The sequence below is a fragment of the Halichoerus grypus genome, chromosome 9 (genome assembly GCF_964656455.1).
Source record: "Halichoerus grypus chromosome 9, mHalGry1.hap1.1, whole genome shotgun sequence".
NCBI lineage: Eukaryota > Metazoa > Chordata > Mammalia > Carnivora > Phocidae > Halichoerus > Halichoerus grypus.
In genome coordinates, this window is record NC_135720.1 from 116,220,068 (window position 1) to 116,239,695 (window position 19,628).

General features: G+C 42.6%; 1 protein-coding gene and 1 long non-coding RNA gene across 2 annotated transcripts in view; both read right to left on the reverse strand.

The window, feature by feature from the left end:
- The window catches only part of LOC118545741 (butyrophilin subfamily 1 member A1-like), a 58,188-nt gene that overhangs the window by 33,374 nt on the left and 5,186 nt on the right, over positions 1-19,628 (reverse strand). The gene's annotated exons all lie outside the window — the stretch shown is intronic.
- On the reverse strand, positions 14,668-19,106 carry LOC144378996 (uncharacterized). The gene is made up of 3 exons (XR_013440962.1): positions 19,036-19,106; positions 15,253-15,279; positions 14,668-14,835 (listed from the first exon to the last, which is right to left on the reverse strand). It is a non-coding gene; the product is annotated as an uncharacterized LOC144378996 (long non-coding RNA).

Genomic DNA, 19,628 nt, shown 5'->3' on the forward strand with positions numbered 1-19,628 from the left:
TCAGTATCTGTGCGTGTAATGAATTAATCACAGAATAAGTGGTTAGATACCAATAGAGCCAGGAAACAAGAAATGAGGGGAAATTCATTTTCACACTTTCCATAGTTTTTACTTTATAAGACATAAACTCATTGTTAGACAACTGTCATGATCCCGTGTCTTTATTTTATGGCTTAGGAACTCTTCTTAAAAGTTTAATTATAATTAGCAGTTGGAAGATCACCAGAATCTCTCTAGAGCCAGGGCCTCCACCAAAAGCCATCCGTCCTGGGCGCCTGGGTGGCTCAGTTGGTTAAGCAACTGCCTTAGGCTCAGTCATGATCCCGGAGTCCTGGGATCGAGTCCCACATCGACCTCCCGGCTCGGCGGGGAGCCTGCTTCTCCCTCTGACCCTCTCCCCTCTCATGCTGTTTCTCGCTCGCTCTCTAATAAATAAATGAATAAAATCTTTAAAAAAAAAAAGCCATCCGTCCTGATGGAGACACCAGCAGAGCTCCCAGGGGCTCTCACCCACCCCAGGGAGACACAGGAAGGGGGAGGGGACACACTCACCTGCAGACCCCCCAGCAGGCAGCTGGAAGAGGAGAAGCAGGGAGGGGAGATGAGAGAGCAAAGAGTCCCTGCAGCAATCCTTCATTTCCTCAGAGCTGGGGAGACACAGGGCAGGAGGCAGGTGAACACCTCCAGAGAGGAGGCAGGACCAGCCCACAGCTCTGGGCCTCAGAGCAGACAGCAAGGCTCAGGGCTGGCAACGGTCCCCAGCAGGAGCAGAGCCTTTCCTACTGCCCATTATGCTGGTGGGGTGGGAGCCTCCACAACCCTGATACCAAGAAATCCTTCCCAGCCCTTTGGAAACTTTCCCAGCCTGCTCTGCCCACAGGACCGGAACCTTCCTGCCTCAGCACCGGGGCCTCTTCCATGTCTGCATGAGTCACAGCACACTCAGACCCTCCAGGGGTCACAAGGTGAAGGACACACCAGCTCCTGCGTGCTGTTCCTCTGCTGCCCCCGAATTATGACCAGGGAATCACTAAGAAGCATGAGAGTCAGACTTGGTCCACCTCAAGGACACCGTGGCTCCACCACATGCACCCTGTCCTCAGGTCTTTTGCTTATTGAGTTCACCTGAATTTCATGCCCCTCCCCCCAGCCCTTTGCTGCTTGGGACAAAGGACCTGGCCTTCCACACAGCCAATGCCCAGTCAATTATCCATGATGGGTTAATAATCCTCATCCTCTCTATCCTTGAGGAATTGCTGCCTCAGGATAAAGGATCCCAGAGAGACAGAGTGGCAGAGGATAAAATGAGTCCTGGTCAGAAAAAGGGCTTCAAACTACTTATACATGGGGGGCAGCCAATGGTCCTGGGAAAGAAAGAAACTGAGGTTGACTGCTGATGTCTCCTCCACTCTCAGCCACTTTCTGTGTGACTTTCTCAGGCAAGTTTCTTGACCTGCTCTGCCTCAGTTCCTCATCTGCAAAATGGGGATAGTAAGTATAAGTTATACCCCAAGGTAAAGGAGAATCTTATGAATTTATGTATGGAGAGTCAGTGCATGTCATTAGAACAGTGCCTGGTCCTAGGAATGCTACAGAAATGTCATTAAATAAGTGAATAAAGTGCAGCCCTCACTGTAGTTGTCCCGGGTCCTCTCAGAGCCTCATTATTATCCAGCACCCCCACCCCAGCCCCACCACAATCTCAGCCTCCTCCTCCCAGCCAGCTGCTCCCAGCTTTCCTCCTCTTGTCCAGTAAGTGTCTTCAGAACCCACTCACCTGCTTGAAAACCTGGGACTTCATAAGTGTCTCTAACTTAGCAGTGCAAGATCTCAGCCGACCCCAAATCTGCTCTCAGAAATTGCACCTGCAGTTCGCTGCTCGAGCCCCACACCCTGCTTCCAGATCCAACCCTGGTGCTACAGGCTCCTCTTGTCTGAGAGGCAGGTGGTTCCCAGGAGAGCAGAGAAGCAGAGCCTGAGACAGGTTGCAGGGGCCTGTCCCGAAACAGGGACCTGGGGCACTCAGCACTCCCAGACAGAAGAATCCACCTTGTGCTGACTCCTTCCACCATTTGAAAGTGAAAGCTTACAACAAGAAATCGCAGCAGGCTCTGCTCTGCCCTCTGGACGGTACACCCTAGTTATCAGGAAGGAAACAGCATGATCAGAGCCATGAAACAGGGCAGGGACAGGTACACTGACCCACTCTGCGGAGGACACACAAGACACAGACTCAGCAATCCTTTATTGAACAACTACTACTCTTCAGGTTGCCTGACTGTTCGCTACTAAGATGATACCATGTCTGTGGGTATATCACAGGTGCAAGAGCCTTTGTGGAGCCACCAGCATAGCTGCTTTGCTTTTCTTCAGCAGGAGACCAACCACATCATCCCACAACCTGGCAACGGACAGTTTAATACTGGGCATCAGGATCTTTCAGGACCAGCTCCAGGAACCTGTCCCTGCAGAAGCAAATGCACAGTGCTGTGTGGCTTCTTAGTACTTTACTATCACGCATGGCCTGGGTACACCATTCAGCCCCTCCCTGCCAGGCCGCAGTGTGCAACGGGAAATGTGGACTCCACGGTCTCTGAAGGAAAACCATGGAGGCTTCTTCTCTAGCCCTTCCCTTCCTGCAGTTCCCCATCTCAGTAAAGGACACCTGCATTCACCCAGTTATGTCTGCCAGAAACTTGAAGCACATTCCTCACACTCCACATTCTTAGTCTACTTCCAACGTAGTAGAAAGTTCAAGAGTTTCTCAAATCCATATTCACTGTCAGCTTCTACCTACAATACATCCTTATTTCCTCCCTGATCCAAGCAGGGTGTCCCTGCTTCCCCATGAGTGTCCCCTGCCACCTCCAGCCTCACCTCCTCAAGTTCATTTTCCCTCCAAGGTCATCTCAAGTCATCTTATGTCAGCTCTCCTCATCCCTTCAAGGGATACCCCTGTTAAACCTCTTGTCTATAGTCTCAGGCCCTGTCTTTGTCTCTTACATCATCCATCACTTACCCAGTTGGTCGCTCACTGGCCTGGGAGAGTTTCTCCAGTACACAGAGCTTCCCAGCTTTGGGCCATCTCACAAGCCACTGAATGCTTCTCTCTCTCTCTCTCTCTCATCCCTCAAACTGGTTACCATTCCAATCTTGCCTAACGTTATCTTCCTCAGAGGGGCCTTCACCAACCTGCTCATCCCCATATGTGCCCCATACACGTGCTTACTGCGGTTTTAGTGGCACCCTGTTCTCCTCCACAGCCCTGACATGCAGTCTTTTGTGGAATGTCTGTGGCATCCACAAAGGGAGGCACTGTGTGCTCTGTTCACGTGTCTAGCACACAGTAAACACTCAGGAAACTGCTTGAGGTCATGTGCAGAGGACTCACTTCAGCAGCACATTGGCTACTCAGCCCTGTCCAAATTTGGAAAACACTTCAGTCCACTGAGAAACAGGAAGACTGTTAACTCTGACCTAAACAAGTCAGCCCCTGGGTGGATACAACACCTCCACCATCTTCTCTGCTCTTTTTTTCTTCCTACCCCAAACATATATGCAACACTGAAGCATCACCAGAATAGAAACTCAGATTTAACCACCTTACCTATGTTTGCTCCCTCAAGCCTGCCCAGTGCTCAGGTGTTCCTGTGTGACTGGTGTTAAGACACTAGTCTGGGCCAGCGCTTCGTGGCCACACTTCTGCCAGCTTCCTGTCATTACTGTCTTCATTCTACAGGTGAGGAAACCAAATCTCTCAGTTTCACAACCACACTCCCAGCAAAACCTCTCCCAGCCTGTGTTCATTCTCAATTGTTCTGAATGATCCACTATATTTATTTTCATGAAGCAAGGACTGACAGACCCATTGATGCATGGGAGTGATTGGTTTCTGCCAGGACGTCTGGACTGAGATATTGAAACTCTGGGCAGAACCAGGACTTCTGGATATATCTGAACACATCCCATGTTGTCATCCCCAAACATCCATTCTGCCAATATCCACTTAGACTCAGGAATATTGGGGGAATCCAGATCCATCCCCCACTGCCCCACCACACCCTACCCCACAGGGAGATTCCTCAAGGCCTGAGAGACATTAGGGGTATATTTTAAAAGACACAGGGCATGGGCGTCTGGGTGGCTCAGTCAGTTAAGTGTCTGCCTTCGGCTCAGGTCATGATCCCAGGGTCCTGGGATCCAGTCCCGCATCAGGCTCCCTGCTCAGCAGGAAGCCTGCTTTTCCCTCTCCCTCTGCCTGCCTCTCTGCCTACTTGAGCTCTTTCTCTCTCTGTCAATTAAATAAATAAAATCTTTTTTTAAAAAATTCTCCTATAAAAAAAAAGGGAAGAAAGTCAAATTTTATTGAGTATCTCCTAAGTGCCAGGAACTAAGCTACACAAGTTGTATTCATGAAGCATCATTCTCACACATGCAAACAGAAATGAAGGAAGATGTGAGCCCTGCGGTCTAGTAACCTTTCATCCAGGAACTTCCTCGAAGAGGGACACCTGGAGCTGCAGGGACACAGCCCCCCACATCCCTCACACCCCAGTCCTCAAGCCGAGCCCAGCCCCCAACTCCACACAACTCAGGGTGAAAGAGGACTAGGAAGGGGACCTTGGACCCAGCAATGATGCAGATGATATGGCCCAAAAGCTTGTTTCCCCTGAATGCCGGGCCTTGGATCCCATGTTGAGAGGGGAGAGGAAGGAATGACAAAGCACAGGCAAGATTTTCCTGAAGGACACTGGAAGGACATCTGAAGACACTGTAGGAAGGACACCAAACAGCAAACCTCACTGCATCCCCCAGCTCATCAGGCTCACGTTCCGGCTGCTGTATCTACAAACACTGTTCACTGACCATGAATGACTTTTCTTGCTTGAAATATAAATTATTCTGATGCTAATCGAGTTAATATTATACTTTCTACTTTAACAGCCATATAATACCTCTTTATTCTAATTCAATTATTGACATATGGTGTATTATTTCAGAGGTAGTTTAGTGATTCATCAATTGCATATAACACCCAGTGCTCATTACTTCAAGTGCTACCCTTAATGCCCATCACCCTATTACCTCTTCCCCCCACTCCTCTCCCCTCCAGCAATCCTCAGTTTGTTTCCCTTAGTTAAGAGTCTTTTATGGTTTGTCCCCCTCTCTGATATTTAGTTGCTTCCAGTGCTTTTGAAGCAGTTCCAGAGAAATATGAAAGCCATAAAACTAGGGCTAAGATAAAATGAATTGTGATTTTATAATGTGCCAGTTGGTGGAAAGGATTAAACCCACTTATTAAAAACATTTAATAAAGCTTAATTTATTTTAAATTTTTTATGAATTTTTTTTATTTGAGTATACTTGACAATGATACATTTGTTTCAGGTGTACAACATAGTGCTTCCACAAGTTAAACATTATGCTATGCCCACCACACATGCACCTACCATCTAACTGGGAGCCTATCTCCCACACTCTTCATCCATTTTGCCCCACCCCCCACCCCACCTCCCTTCTGGCAACCATGGGTTTGTTTTCTGTGTTTATAGATCTGATTCTGCTTTTTGTTTGTTGTTTATTCATTTGTTTGGTGTTTTAGATTCCACATATGAGTAAAATCATATGATATTTGTCTTCCCCAGTCTGACTTCTTTCACTTAGCATAATACCTTCTAGGTCCATCCATGTTGTCACAAACAGCAGGATCCCATCCTTTTTCCTGGTTGCATACATAACATTCCATTGGGTATATACCTCCTCCTCCTTATCCATTCATCTATCAGTGGACTCTTAGGTTGCTTCCACATCTTGGCTATTGTAAATAATGCTGCAGTACACATAGCGGTGCATATGTCTTTTCAAATTAGTGTTATCATTTCCTTTGGGTGAATACCTGATGAGAGAAAACAGAACAAAGGCTGGACTTTGCTGCAACCTGTAGTCTCCAGGTTTACAGATGGTAACACTCCTACAGCTCCCTCAAGGACTTCCTTTCATGTTTTACCACTATAGCTTTGTTCTTGTTAGTGTTGCTGCCCTGTGATAAACACTCCCCCAAGATATATGCTAGCAATCATCCTTCAAACATATGGCCCACTGATATACATCTGAAGGGTTTCAGGACTAATGTTTTACTAGACAGTAGTAAATAACCTTATCTTAACAGCAGCTAGCCCCTCAAGGTCCTGGAAGACTTGCTTCCAAATTCCTTAGAGACTTAACACTATTCATAACCACCACTAAATAAGTAATATATAATCAGTTGCACCTCACAATACCCACGCAACTCTTTCTGCCCATGGGTCCCTTTCCTGTGCTAAAATAAAAGCATCTTTTTGCACCAAAAACATTTTGAGAATTATTTCTTGCCTGTTTGCTCACTGGCCCCACATCAATATTATTGGATCACATGCTCTTTCTATTGTTAATTTTTTGAGAAACCTCCATAGTGTTTTCCACACTGGCTGTACCAGTTTACAATCCCATCACCAGTGTACAATGGTTCCTTTTTCTCCTTATCCTCACCAACACTTCTTACTTCTTGTCGTGTTGGTTTTGGCCATTCTAACATGTGTGAGGTGGTATCTCATTGTGGTTTTGATTTGTATTTCCCTGATGATGAGTGATGTTGAGCATCTTTTCATGTGACTACTGGTGATCTATATGTCTTCTTTGGTAAATATCTGTTTAGGTCCTCTGCCCATTGGTTAATTGGATTGACTGAGGGTTTGGGGGGTTTGACTTGTATAGGTTCTTTTTATATCATGGATATTAACACCTTATGGGATTTATCTTCTCCCAATCACTAGGTTACCTTTTGTTTTGTTGATGGTTTCCTTCACTCTGCAAAAGCATTTTATTTTCATGTATTCCCAAAAGTTTGTATTTCTTACCCTATCCCTTGTCTGAGGAGACATATCTAGAAATATGTTCCTATGGCTGATGTTAGAGAAATTATTCTCTATGTTTTCTTTTTTTATTTATTTACTTGAGAGAGAGAGAAAGCAGAGACAGAGCACAAGTGAAGGAGGAGGGGCTGAGGGAGAGGGAGAAGCAGACTTCCCACAAAGCAGAGAGTCCTATGCAGGACTCGATCCCAGGACCCTGAGATCATGACGTGAGCCAAAGGCAGACTTAACTGACTGAGCCACCCAGGTACCCTGCTATATTTTCTTCTACGAGTTTTATGCTTTCAGGTCTCATATTTAGGTCTTTAATCCACTTTGACTTTATTCTTGTGTACAGTGCTACAAAGTGATCCAGATGCACATTCATTTATATGCAGCTGCCCACTTTTCCCAGCATCTTTTTTGGAAGAGACTGTCTTTTCCCCATTGTATGTTCTTGCCTCCTTTGTCATAGATTCACTTACCACAGATTTGTGAGTTTATTTCTGTGCTTTCTATTCTCTCCCATTAACCTATGTGTCCATGTTTTTGAAAGTATTGTACTGTTTTCATTACTACAATGTTGTAGTATATCTTGAGATCTAAAATTGTGATACCTCCAGCTTTGTTCTTTTTCAAGAATTCTTTGGCTATTCAGGTTCTTTGGTGGTGCCATAAAAATTTTAGTATTGTTTGTTCTAGGTTTGAGAAAAATGCTATGGGTATTTTTATAGGGATTGCCTTGAATCTGTAGACTGCTTTGGGCAGTAGGTATAGACATTTTAACAATATTAATGCTTCCAATCCACTAGCATGGCATATCTTTCCATTAGTTTCTGTCATCTTAGATTTCTTTCATCAGTATATTGTAGCTTTCAGAGTACAGGTCTTTCACTTCTTTGGTTAAGTTTATTCCTAGGTATTTTAGTCTTTTTGGTGCAATTGTAAATGGAATTGTTTTCTTAATTTCTCTTTCTGCTACATGTTATTAGTATAATAGAAACACTACTGAATTGTGGGTATTAATTTTGTATACTGCAACTTTACTGAATTCATTTCTTATTTCTAGTAGTTTTTTGGTGGAGTTGTTAGAGTTTTCTACATATACTATCATGTCATCTGCAAATAGTGACAGTTTAACTTCTTTTTTAACTATATGGATGCCTCTAATTTCTTTTTCTTGTCTGATTGCTGTAACCAGGACTTTCAGTATTCTGTTGAATAAAAGTGGAGAGAGTGATCATCCTTGTCTTATTCCTGAACTGAGAGGAAAACCTCTCAATTTTTCTCCATTAAGATGTTATTTGTGGGTTTCTTATAGATGGTCTTTGTTATGTTGAGGTACAATCCCTCTAAACCCACTTCATTGAGGGTTTTTATCAAAATGGATTTCGAGGGGCACCTGGATGGCTCAGTCAGTTAAGCCTCTGCCTTCGACTCAGGTCGTGATCCCAGACACCTGGGATGGAGCCCCAAATCGGGCTCCCTGCTCAGTGGGGAGTCTGCTTCTCCCTCTCCCACTCTCCCTGCTTGTACTTTCTCTCTCTCTCTCTCTGTCAAATAAATAAATAAAATCATTTTAAAAATAAGAGAATAAATGGATGTTCAATTTTGTCAAATGAGTTTTTTTCTACATCTATTGACATGATCATACAATGTCTTCCTTCATTTTGTGGATGAAATTTATCACATTGATTGACTTGCAAATATTGAACTATCCTTGCATCCCCAAAATAAATTCCACTTCATAATGGTGAATGGTCCTTTTAATGTATTCTTAAATGTGGTTTGCTAATATTTTGTTGAGGATTTTGCATCTATGTTCATGTGGGATATTGGCCTGTAGTGTTCTTTTTTATGATGGTTTTCCCTGGTTTCAATATCAGATTAATTTTGCCCTCATAGAATTTATTTGGAGCTTCCTTCCTCTTCTGTTATTTGGAATAATTTGAGGAGAGTAGTTGATAACTCTTCTGTAAATGTTTGGTAAAATTCACCCGTGAAGCTACCTGTCCTGGACTCTTGTTTTTTTGGTAGTTTTTTTTATTACTATTTCAATTTCAATTGTAATAGGTCCGTTCAAATTTTCTATTTCTTCCTGGTTCTGTTTTGGAAGGTTGCATGTTTCTAGGCATTTATCCATCTCTTCTAGGTTGTCCCAACTTGTTGGCATAGAGCTTGTCATAGTGTTCTCTCATAGTTCTCTGCATTCTGTGCTGTCAGGTGTTTCTTCTCCTCTCTCATTTCTGATGTTACTTATTTGGGTCCTTTCTCTTTTTTTCTTGAGGAGTCTGGCTAACAGACTTTTCAATTTTTGTGTATCTCTTCAGAGAACCAGCTCTTGGTTTCATGGATTTTTAGTCTATGCCATTTATTTCTGCTTTGATCTTTATTAATTCCTTCCTTCTAGTCACCTTGAGCTTCATGTGTACTTCTTTATCTAGTTCCTTTATGTGAATGGTTGGATTATGAGAGCTTTTTCCTGTTTCTTTTTTTTTTAAGATTTTATTTATTTATTTGACAGAGAGAGAGAGAGAGAGCGCGAGCACAAGCAAGGGGAGCAGGAAAGGGAGAAGCAGGCTCCCCGCCAAGCAGGAAGCCCCATGCGGGTCTCCATCCCAGGACCCTGGGATCATGACCCGGGCCAAAGGCAGCCGTTTAACTGACTGAGCCACTCAGGCGCCCTTTTTCTTGTTTCTTGAGGTAGGCCTGTATCCGTCAATTTTCTCACTGAACAGTTTTCCCTGTTTCAAAGATTTTTACTATTGTGTTTTTATTTTCATTTGTTTCCATGTATTTTTTTCTTCTTTGATTTCTTTCTTGACCCACTAGTTGTTGTGTATCACGTTGTTTTGCTTCCACAAGTTTCTTTGTTTTCCAGTTTTTTTCTTGTGACTAAATTCTAGTTTCATACATTTAGAGTCAAAAAAAACTTGCATGGAATACTTTCAATCATTATTTTATTTTATTTTATTTTATTTTATTTTACTATTTTTAGAGAGAAAGTGCATGAGCAGGGAGGGGTGGGGGGCAAAACAGATAGAGAGGGAGACAGAGAATCCCAGGCAGACTCCTTGCCCAGTGCAGAGCTAAAACGGGACTCAATATAACGACCCTGAGATCATGACTTGGGCCAAAATCACGAGTTGGAAACAACAGACTGAGGCACTCAGGTGCCCCACTTTCAATCTTTTTAAATTAATTAAGGCTTATTTTGTGCCCTAACAAGTGATATGTTCTAGACAATGTTGCATATGTGCTTCAAAATACTGTGTATCCTGTTGTTGTGGGCTGGACAATTCTCTATACATCTGTTATGTCCACCTGGTCTAATTTGTCATTCAAAGACACTATTTCCTTATTGATTTTCTGCCTTGATGATCTATCCATTGATGTATGTGGGGGATTAAAGTCCCCTACTATTGTTGTGTTACATCACTTTGCCTCCTTATGTCTGTTAATATTTGCTTTATGTATTTAGGTGCTTCACTGTTGGGTGAGTAGATATTTAGAATTGTTATGTCCTCTTGTTGGATTGATCCCTTTGTATTATGTAATGTCTTTCTTTGTCTCTTGTTACTGTCTTTGTTTTAAACTCTATTTTGTCTGATTTAAGTATTCCTACTCCAGGTTGTTTTGTTTGTTTGTTTGTTGTTTGTTTGTTTGATTGCTTCCAATTGCATGACATATGTTTTCCATCCCTTAACTTTTAGTCTGTATGTGTCTCTACAACTGAGATGAGTCTCTTATAGATCCCATATAGATTGATCCTGCTTATTTATCCATTCTCTACATTATGTCATTTGATTGCAATATTTAGGCCATTTACATTTAAAGTAATTAATGATAGGTATGTATTTACTGCCATTTTGTTATTTGTTTTGAGGTTGTTTTTGTAGTTCTTCTCTGTTCTTTCTCCGTATCCTCTTCTCTTTCTTCATGATAGATGAGTTTCTATAGTGTTATGTTTGGCTTTCTCTTTCTTTAATTTTGTCTATCCATTACAGGTTTTAGGTTTGTAGTTACCATGAGGTTTTGTTTTTTTTTTTTTTAATTTTATTATGTTATGTTAGTCACCATACAATACATCATCAGTTTTTGATGTGGTGATCCACGATCCATTGTTTTCGTATAACACCCAGTGCTCCATGCAGTACGTGCCCTCCTTAATACCCATCACCGGGCTAACCCATCCCCCCTCCCTCCTCCCCTCTAAAACGCTATTTGTTTCTCAGAGTCCATAGTCTCTCATGGTTCATCTCTCCTTCTGATTTCCCCCCCACTTCATTTTTCCCTTCCTTCTCCTAATGTCTTCCATGCTATTCCTTATGTTCCACAAATAAGTGAAACCATATGATAATTGACTTTCTCTGCTTGACTTATTTCACTTAGCATAATCTCCTCCAGTCCCAAAAATCTCAATTCTCTCCACTTCCACCTGAATTATTTCTGGATTCCATATCTCAGGTCATGTATTCTCTCTTCCATCTGAAGATTGAAGGACTCATGCTGCCATGATGCTGACCTCACTCCTCCCAAGAGTGACGATTTTAATCATTCTTTCTGGAATGACATGGGCAGTTGGTCCACTTGATTCAAAAGATTCCTCTCATTTGTGTGGGTAATTCATATCACATCCATACCTTCCTTTCCTATCTATTTCAAAGGAAATATGCCCATAACCCATCCAACAGTAATCCAATGTCATAATACCACGAGCTATATGGAAGAGGGTGATGAGCATGTCAGATAATATATTGGCATATAGTGTACTTAAAATATATACAAAGATCCCAAAGAGTATATTTATGACTTTATTGTTGGGGTGAACCATTTTAAGAAATTTGAAAATTCCTCCACTACTCTTTCCCACATACTGTGTGCAACACAGTGTCATATTCCAAGATACAGTCAGTTTAGATGTTCATATCAGACACTGTCCAGTCAGGAGGCAGAAATCACATCAGTCATTTTAACAGGGAAAATTTGTTCTAAAGAATTATTGACAAGAAAACGGTGTTTAACTAGGAAAGAAGTAAAAGAAAGCTCTAAGGAAACCAGAAGTAGGAGATACAGGAAGCAGACTCTACCTCTAGGGCTGAGGTAAAGCACTCAAAGAAGGAAGACATTTGGGAGAGGACAAGATTGACGTCCTGCTTATTGGAGAAGGTGGGACCGGGGTCTGCAGGAAGGGAAAGAAGTTTACCAACATTCCACAGTCCAAGCCTGCTGGGCAGGAAAACTCCCACTAGAGAACTGGCAAGATCCCTGGGAAGCAGCCCTCTAGAAAACACCCTCTGCAATGCCATACTCATTCACCCAAAGGTGAGAGAAGCTAGGCCTTCTCCAGGCCACTGGCAGTAACATCATAGGATCAAGAAAAAAAGCACCAGAAGAAGAAGAAAGCTTTTTCCTCTGCTATGTCTTGCTGTGTCCCCTCTGGTGCACTGTACTGACAAAGGCTAACAGTGTCCCACATGGCAAAAAAGAAATTTTTATGGGATCCAGCACCAGTATCAACAAGTAGGGTAAATACAGGATAGATTTGAATCTAAAAGGCAATAAGCTGATAATGGACACAGTTCACACCTTTAGTTACTCAGCTTCCATATACACCATTTTACCCACATTGGAAGTTTCATATAACAACACAGCAAATCCACATTTTCACCCATCTACAAAGCTACGCTTACAAGTGAAGAAGTTCTCACTCTTTCCCCAAAATGAAACACACAGGCAGTCCCAGTCATTGAATCCAACACTGTTATACTATTTATTCCTCAAGTTCAGTCAGATTCCCTTTGACTATTCTGTTACTTAGAGACAATTATTTTAAATATCACCACCAGCAACCTGAATAAAATCACATGCATAAGAAGAAGAGACAGGAAGAAAGTAGATAATAAAAACAAATAACACACCTACATGATAAGAAGGAGAAAATATGCAAAGCTCCTATAGTCCTTTTTCTGTTATTGGTTACACGCAGGAACTGGTATCTGTGACTTCCACCTTCCACTTCTAATTCTGTCTTCTCATTTCTCCCAGAACCACAGCAGGTCAGGGTTCTCTACCTTGGAAGTGAACACACCTTCATTCCTGAAGGTCTGAGTCCTCAATAGTCTGGCTTCCTTTTGTTTGCTGTAGTTTTCTATCCACCTTTACCATTGGAGTTGGAAGTACTGAGAGGCAGTACATAGATCCTGGAACAGTGCTCATGGTCAAAGATGTCTGCAATTCACTGGGGGTCTAAAACTTCTCTTCTTCATTCACATCTTAATTCTTGTAGCAGTTCTGTTCTCTCCAGCTGGTGTTGGCACACCAGGGAACTCAGACCCACTTCCTTCATTCCCTGAAGTAACTAGCACAAGTTTCACAAGTAACAAATATTTACTAAGATTCAGAAAGATAAGTGTGTTTCACCCATCCCAGCATAGTAAGTATATAAAGTAGAATATTAGACTGCTCACCTCTTAAAGACCCATCAGCCATCATTTCTCCAGAAATTTTTGGATGACCAATGTCTCTGGTCAGAGTGCACATTTCCCAAAATAGAGGTGGTGACCCACCCATAGTCTCTGGGTCCTCTGCACACCTCAAGCTGCATCTAATTTGCAGAGTCATTCAGCCCTCATCTCCTTTATATCCAAACAGTATAAAGACTCCATGAAAAAACAAACACACACACACTAAGAAAACAAAGAAAAAAAGAGACAAACAAAAAAGACTCAACTATAGAGAACAAACTCATGGTTGGTGGGTGAGGGATAGGTGAAATAGGTGAAGGGAATTATGGAGTACACTTATTATGATGAGAACTGACACATGTATAGAATTGTTGAATCACTATATTGTATACCTGAAACTAACCTAATCCTGTATGTAAACTATACTGGAATTTAGAAAATAATTTTTAAAATTTATAAATAAATAAATAAGAAACTCTAGGACACTTTATAAATTCAATTTTCACTGAATTATATAGGGACATTGATAATATAAATGAAATATAAATAATGATAAAAATTTAAAAAAATAATTTTTATTCCCAAAAGAAACATGACTCCCTATATTAAAATTCAGCCTACCCCAAACCAGCTCAAACAAGAGTCAACTTTTATCTTCTGCTACCTGAGCATAAGGCATGAACTAACTATTCTCATAACCACACCAGCAGTCTGCATCCAGAGCAAGAGGGCAAGATACCAGCTCACCCAGGACCAATCTCAACGCTTTTGTTTCAAGGAGTCTGCAGTTTCAAGAACAGCCACCATGAGGAGTCTGGGACTGTGTTGGGGCCCTTATGGGGATATAGCTTTAGGGCTACAAGGGAGTAATGGATATTTGGCTCCTGGGGAGCACCATCAACACCAGAGGCTGGGCTGAACCCCTGCCCTGAGAGGCTCACAGTCTCTTCCAAAGAAGGAGGAAGCACAGGGTCCTCCCCAGACCCATCCACCACAGAGCAGATGGTCAGGGACTCATCTCCTGACCTAAACATGATGTATAGAAACAGACATCAGGGGAGGAAGCTAAAGGGAAGGAGCCATCAGTTATGTTATAGAAGGAGATATCACCTTCGTTGAGGTCCAGGAAAATCCCTACCCTTGTGGGGAAGTTGCCCAAGGATTAGTTGAGTCACAGGGATGGGACAGGCCCTGTATATATTGGCAAATTGTCCACAGCCCAGAACCCCTTTTCTGGGGACTCTTGTACCAGTCCTTCCTCTTCGCATCTCCCCTACAGACCCCCAAAGCCCACTCATTTCTGTCTCCATTCCTGATCTCCACCTACCAGTAACATCACTGTGATGTTTTGAGCTCACAGCCCAGGATGCTGTAAGTTTCTCCTGTATCTTCAAACATGTCCATCCAGATCATACTAGTCTTTTCATCAGAGACAGCAAGGTCGGGATGTGAAGACTCTGGATCCAGAGTGACAGACACTGCAGAGAGAGTTGCCAATCAAGCAAGGCCTTCCCCTGCCCTATAACAAAGCACACAACCACCACCATCACCCAAGACACCTATCTACATGCAGGGAGGGCTAAGCCTTCTGAGATAAGAGTCTTGTGACTCAAGCCCATAGCCCTCCAAACAAGAGAAGGAACTATAAGAGTGATTCGGGAGTTAGATATGTCACAGGACACTTGAGGATCAGACTGGACTCCAAGGACTGAAGGATATCTCTTTAGCATCCAATATCAGTCACACCCATCAATCCCAGCTCGGTGACTTTCACTGCCCCATCCGAGCCCACCACCATTGATGGGGCCAGCATCTGTATCATCACAGCAAGCTGAAGATGTCAGCAGCCATGGGGCAGCAGTAGAAGCACCCAGAAAGAACTCAAAATAACTCACAGGCCTGGAACTTCTCCTTCCGCCAATCTACAAGGGAACCACATTTCCCAAATGTGAACAAAAACTAGAGATTTGAGGAGACTGTACACATCAGTGTCAATATCTAGTCTTCTGAAATACACTGATAAAAGAGTTATAGGGAAATATACATTGGAAACATTCACCTGATGAATTTATATACACACACACACACAAACACAATCACACACACACACAGAGCCATCATGCTGCATGCAGCCTTCCCATGAAAGCCAAGCCATAAAGCTTAACACCACTGAGAGGCTGGATAACAATCTGAAAATAAGACTCTACTCCCAGATTTCACTATCAAGTTATGCTTTCTTAATCCCTAGCCACACATTCATCCTGAAAGCTAGGTTTTCTTGAGAAAGAATTGGGGAGATCAAAATTTCTGAGGCCTCTGGGGCACTTGGGTGGCTCAGTCAGTTAAGCATCTGACTCTGATTTCAGCTCAGGTCATGATCTCAGGGTCATGAGATGGAGCCCTGTGTCCGGCTCTGCACTTTGTGGGGAGTCTGCTTAAGGATTCTCTCTCTCTGTCTCCCTCTGCCCCTCCTCCCACTCATTCTCTCTCTCTAAAATAAATAAATAAATCTTTTTAAAAAATTCCTGAGGCCTCCATTTATTTATATATATAAAAAAATGATTGAACTGAACTTGTAGGTTGACTCAAAGCCATGGTAGAGACAATACAACTTGGCAGAGCTGCACTTGGATGATGACTATCAGCTATGGGTGAGGAGAGCTCAGGATAAGGCACCAGAGAAATCTTGCCCAGTCAAGAGGCAATGGAGAGGTTTCAAGGAAGGGAGAGAAAAGTTCAAAGCAGGAAAGACATACATCCAGTGAGAGGACAGACACTAATGAATTTGCTTCCCTTTTTCATGGGGTATTGGGAGGAATATCATCACTATATGTAAGGGGAAACCCAAAAATATTGGGTCTACTCATCTATTTCTCCCTATAATAACCCACAGAGATCAAAAGCACCAGGAGACACATTATGTGGTAGGTCCCAAATATGACCATGTCCTATGCCCCAGAAAGTATGAAATTGTTATGGCACAGAGAACATTACAGATGTGATTAAGATTAAGCAACTTGAGATGGGGTCAGGATAGGGGGAGACAACAATGCCCTCAAACATCTAGATGGAACCCCAAATGCAAGTATTCTAAGGACCAGATCAGGCTACCCTCTGTAGGCTGAGGCCCTGAAGTGAGCAAGAGGAGAGCACAGGGACCTCCTCCCCCAGTGGCCCAAGGACACATAAACTCCTTCAACCTTCATACATCCTTTTGGGAAGAAGAAAGGAAGCTAAATGATCAAAGCAAAGCTTACATATGTCACAAGACTGTGAAATGTCTGCAGTGGGAGAGCTGTTATCTCCAATAGGGCAGAGACTCCGGAACAAAACTAGAACATTCATAAAAATAAGGAAATGACATTTTCTTGACCATTTGGGATGTAATTTTGTGACCACCATTCCCTCTTATACAGATGTATTCAAATAAAAGGGCTTTTCTGTCTGTGTTGATTTGCTTGATGGAAACAGATCACATAAAATAGGCTGAACCCTGTGACCCTTTGAGAAAAGGAAACTTCAATTTACTTGCTGTTCACCAAGACATTAGTTGACACATTTCTATATAAATACTGACAGATCAGCAAAGAAGAGGAAACAGGAGGAGGAGGAGAAAGGGAGTTGGCATTCCATTCTGAGACTCTACAATGCATCCAGAGCTATGCTATGCACTTCAGTGGTTCAACTACATTCCTCACTTCATTTCCACAGCAGGTCGCATGAATAAGATGAGATCACCTCACACTATGAGCCCATCAGTGTGAAAATATGGATTCTACTGTAAGGGTGTCTGTCCTGACAAAATAAACAGGTATACAAGGTTCACATTATTTTCCCCCCATAGGCTTCTTTTTCTTTCCAAGTTTTCATTTAAATTCCAGTTAGTTACCATACAGTGTAATATTAGTTTCATATGTAGGATTTAGTGACTCATCACTTACATACAACATCCAGTGTTCATCACAAGTGCCCTCCTTAATCCCTGTCACCCATCTAGCCCATCCCCCACCCATGCCCCTCCAGTAATCCTCCATTTCTTCTCTATAGTTAAGAGTCTATTACAAGGTATACTTTAAAACACATGCATTTCTGTTCAAAAGAGAAAGGGGAGATGCTAAAAGAAGAATATTTGATCCCCATTTTTAATAAATAAATCCCAAGAATCGGTGAGGCTCTCTAAAGGGGTTTCCTCATACATCTGGCCCCCCGGCCTCCTTCACCCATGGCTCCCCCTTCTCTGCTGTCACAGTCATTATCCCTGATTATGAACACAAACAGCCAAACACAAAAGAGCACATGTTACACAGGTTCAAAGGGCTCAGATCTTAACCCACCCCATTGCTAAATGGATAAACTGGATCCATTGCTAAATGGATGCTCTGGATAAACTTTCATTGCATTAGGATCCCCTGGATCACACTCTTGCCCCAATTCTACTGGAAGGTTGAGACGGTTTCATTATCAGAGGCAAACTCAATTAGATGATTACTTCAAAACAGCTTAAAATAAATATAAGTCTTTTTAGAAATGTCTCAGGCGTCAGGAGTTTATTACTTTTTGTACATCCAAATACTTTGCATACCCTCTGTGTACTTCCCACTGTAACCACTGTGACTGTGATTTCTGGTCTCTCTTCCACCGCTCTGAGCCCCCCAAAATCTCTCCAAGAGGAACCACAGGCTCTCTACTTTCCTTCTCATCTCCTCCTCTCTTCCCCAGCCAGCTTTTCCTTCCCTGATTTGCTCCCCACCTTTCTGTGGTAAACAATTTTCACTCCTCTAGATTTGTCCTTTTGCAAACTTCACACATTGCCCCAAATAAACCCAAACAGGGTGGAGCCCATCAGACAAATACACAATTCTCCTAAAAGGAATGATAATGCTTGGGAAAAATTATTAGTTGCTGTTTTTTGAAATATATACATATCATATATCATAATGTTATATATTAAACATATACTATATATTACGGTGTAATATAATATATATGTTATTCCTCCTGTTACACAAACATATATACAAGATTTTGTATATAATGAGGGTGGCTCACAGACCCCACCCCTAAGAATCCATAACTATCCTGGCTCTCAGATTCAGAACACCTGCTCTAAAGCATTTAATTCCTCAGCAACTAAGGACGTTTAAAGGGAGAAACCCAGCTTGGCCAGGGAGTCAGAGCATGAGGAAGTGAAATGAAGAACAACATACCAGAGGACCAGCAAGAAACAGGAAAACCAAACTTGGATCCATAAAAAGTAGGAAGTCCTGGGTAAAATGGATTCATAACCAAGAATCCACTTAGGAAGATCTAAGTACTAAGCAGTCAAACATGATTTCTGAAATCTTCTAGACACAGAAATTTCTAATCTATACAATCACTACCCTTTTCCAGACTCTCCTTATAGATGACCTCTCTATTGACATTGAACAAACTAAAATAATCGGTTGAATATGTGTGCTCACAGCGTGTTGCTAACCCTAACAGCCACCTGAAGTAGAGGATGGTCAGAATGGAGGCAGATCTGTGTTCCCAAAGACAGACCCTGCAGTCTTCCGGAGGGAGAAGACAGAAGTGACAAGGAGAGCATGGACAACAACCCCATCCTGGTGTAGGGTCCGTGACATAGAAGGGGGCAGTTGAGCCAGGGAGGTAAGGTAACAGGAAACTGAGTCACTTACCTGCATACAGCTGTGCCGTCCTCTGTGCTGAAAGGCAACACACCCTGGTGAGACCTCAGTTGGAACAAGCCTGCTCAGCATTGATCTACTGACCCTTGCCTGTCCTCTGGGCTACAGGTGACACTAGTTGCAGAGTGGGGAGAGGCTGGAGAGGAGATGACCTCGGGCCACGTGCTGACAGCAGGGTGTTGTGGGAAATTCCCTGGACCACATGTCAGGAAGTCGGCATTGCAGGCTGAGTTCCACCCCCGCCCACAGCTGTTTTGTGTCCTTTGTCAAGTCATTTAGCTGTCACTTGCCTCAAAACCTCAAAAATTCTTATTCTACCTGCACTGGATTTTGCACCTATTAATTGAAAATTATACAATGTTTGAAAATATTTTAGGGAATAAAATATATGTTATTCCATAATTGTAAAAAAAAAAATCATTACTACATTCAGTGATTTCGATGACAGAGACATTTGAGAAATAACGCAAAATGGAGGATGATTTCAGGACAGGGATGTGAAGTGAGCTCTGGGGTAAAGGTGACCAATCCTTCTCAGATAACACATCGCTATTTTGGGGCACTGACAGTTCATCCCACCACAT